The sequence below is a fragment of the Diadema setosum genome, chromosome 16, assembly GCF_964275005.1.
Source record: "Diadema setosum chromosome 16, eeDiaSeto1, whole genome shotgun sequence".
NCBI lineage: Eukaryota > Metazoa > Echinodermata > Echinoidea > Diadematoida > Diadematidae > Diadema > Diadema setosum.
Genome location: NC_092700.1, coordinates 24,443,792 through 24,446,530, shown reverse-complemented (window position 1 = coordinate 24,446,530; position 2,739 = coordinate 24,443,792). Strand labels below are relative to the sequence as shown.

Here is a 2,739-nt window from a genome sequence, read left to right as displayed (position 1 = left end):
GCAATGTACAAACTTATGTGATGCATTTCTACAACCACGTTCCCGTTAAGCAGATCGCAATGTGACAAGTCACATTCTACACCCAATATCAGTGCTGCATATACAGTCTTATTACAGCCTATGCAAAATGAAAACGTGTCACTCTTTCTGATGGATAAGTTTATCACATTTTCCTCACAGCAGACGATGGCAGTAGGACTCTCACATTTTGGTCCACAAATTTCCAGCATCATCTCACCAGTTGCCGGTGTATGCAACATGTCTTGATCACCTGATATAGAAACAAAAGTGAAACGAAATGGAATGCAAAAGGAGTAAAATTTGATAATCCTTTTATATGACATCATGTGTTCATCTAGAAATTTATCTTGAGAATAGGATTTAAATTAGACAATGTGAATGGGACCCATGGAGTATGGTAGTCATTATTTTGGGTATCTGGTACAACTGTATAATGGCAGCATAAAATAATAATAATAATAATAATAATAATAATAATAATAATAATGATAATAATAGTGTAATAACTGACAGTGCTTATACAGCGCATAACACAAAGTGATAATGTCCCTATGCACTCAAGAAATAAAAAAATGAAAAGATTATACAAATATATCCTAAGAGGCTACATGTACTTTTGCATTATCTACGAAGACAGGTAGAATATATTTGAATAAATTACTGGAGTGCAGGACTGAAATCACACATGGTGAATTAGATATTGCATTCTTTTGATGGGTGCAATTGCAAATTGGCAGTATAAACAGCATATTGTCAAGGGAATATAAAATGGCAAATTTGCATTATTTCAGAAGAAAAATTGAAAAATTTGACAAACAAACTCACTCATTATCTGTGGCATCCGTTCTGGCACCTTCTCCATACTGTTGAGCATATTGGTGATAAGCAGCTTCCAACACCCATTCACCAAGGCAAACGGTGGAAAATCCTGGGTGTGCTGTTATACAGTTTATTTGAGCATCTGCATGTCGGCCGGTCGTCGTACTGCTCGACCTCCTCTAAGACCGGGTCAGCCTTGTGACAGCACAATGACTCCTGTGTTGTAGGCATTGGCACACAGTTCCCACATTGGCACCTGAAGAAAGAAATACAGGTAAATTCAGGTTTACTTGTTGTGTAACTTAATTAGTTTTAGTCATGTAGTACTGAGCTGCCACACAATGATAAATTGAGACCAATCCTTCAAGTTCAACATGCCAACTATTGCCACAGAGATTTACATCTACACCAGCCTCTTCAATACTTTATTATAGTCTTTAGTGACTTTACTGTCTTGTCCACACATTCCAAATAGCATCTAAGTCAATAAGCAGTAACTAACTGTGGCATTGGTAAAAACTTGTACGATGTAGAGAGTCTAGAGTATTATTACAACTTACAAGCAGCAGTTTTGTACTTCCAACATTTGTGACTTATACTTTTTATCTGGCCTATAGATATACTACTAAAATAAGTGAGTTACTAAGGTTATATAGAATATAGACTCTCAAGTAGATAATTACCAATTGTTATTCCCCAATCTTGCGGGCTCGTTGTTATCACCCCGTCCCCTGAGCTTCCTCACCGCCGACTGCTCCGGGGGCGGGAGGTGCAGCGTCTGGGTCATACTATACGGGAGTAAACCCAATCACTGTTGAGGCCGACCAACGCCAACGGCTGCTTCTCCTGCTTGATCGGGGATCTTCGTCCTCACCATCTCGCTCGACATCCGACTCTGACTCCCTCTCTGACTCACTCGAAACGGTAGCGGGGCATGAAATGGGCGACTCGATCTCGTCGTCTGAATCCATCATTTATTCACACGTATCTTAGAACTAAGCTACATATTATAGGTCAGCTACAGAGCTGCTAGCTAGAGCTGAGCTGAGGCGAGCGCTAGGTATAGCGCTATAAGATACTCACGATCGATATAACATTACATCTACCTACCTTGGATCGAGATATCGATATAAATTTAGACTGTTAACCAGTCTCCCGTAACAATATGTCGTTACGACCTGCACACGCACTCACCAGTTGCAATGTACATTCAGCAATTAAGAGGCTGTCACACACGCTTACTTGTCTTGTTTCCTGAAGGAAATGTTTAGTTTTTTCCAAAATGTAAACATGATCCGAAATGACAAATCATTATAGGTAAAATACTCGAAAAAATGTCCGAGTCGCCATTAAGTCGCTTCTGGAATATATAAACAACATATTTAAATCCTTTCTTGGGATGTGCTACTTGCAAAAATTGTGTATTTTGTGATTCAAAAGTAGAAAATCTATCTATCATTGACACGCTAAGGCAATGGTGAGAACTTCTTGCCTTCGCGGGGGGCTTCCTGTTAGTACGTCAAATCGCACTAGCCAATCAGCGGACAATTTTAGGGGGCGTTCCCACATTTGGGTGGTTTTAGAGCGATTTCCGACTACTGGTTACTTTTTAAAATCTAAAAATGTCGAAATCGTGTTAGTGGACCTGTATAGAGTCTTTGTAGCCCCAATGTTCACCCTAAAAGACCCGCCCTTTAATTTCATGCAATGAAAAGCGTGTTTTCAGATGTGCTATTCTGCCCAAGATTTATAACTGGGACATGTCTTTATCTGTGTACATAAAAAAGTAACTAAAGTAAGATGTGCATTCATCATTTTTAATTCATTTTTTCACCTTTTTTTTATCATTGGTGTAAATTGCATATGAAAAACAAAATGTAAAGTATATTAATTGTATAA

At 38.7% G+C, this 2,739-nt stretch overlaps 1 pseudogene; it reads right to left on the bottom strand.

The window, feature by feature from the left end:
• Positions 1-217: 217 nt before the first annotated feature.
• Positions 218-1,814, bottom strand: LOC140239957 (uncharacterized; annotated as a pseudogene).
• Positions 1,815-2,739: the final 925 nt, after the last annotated feature.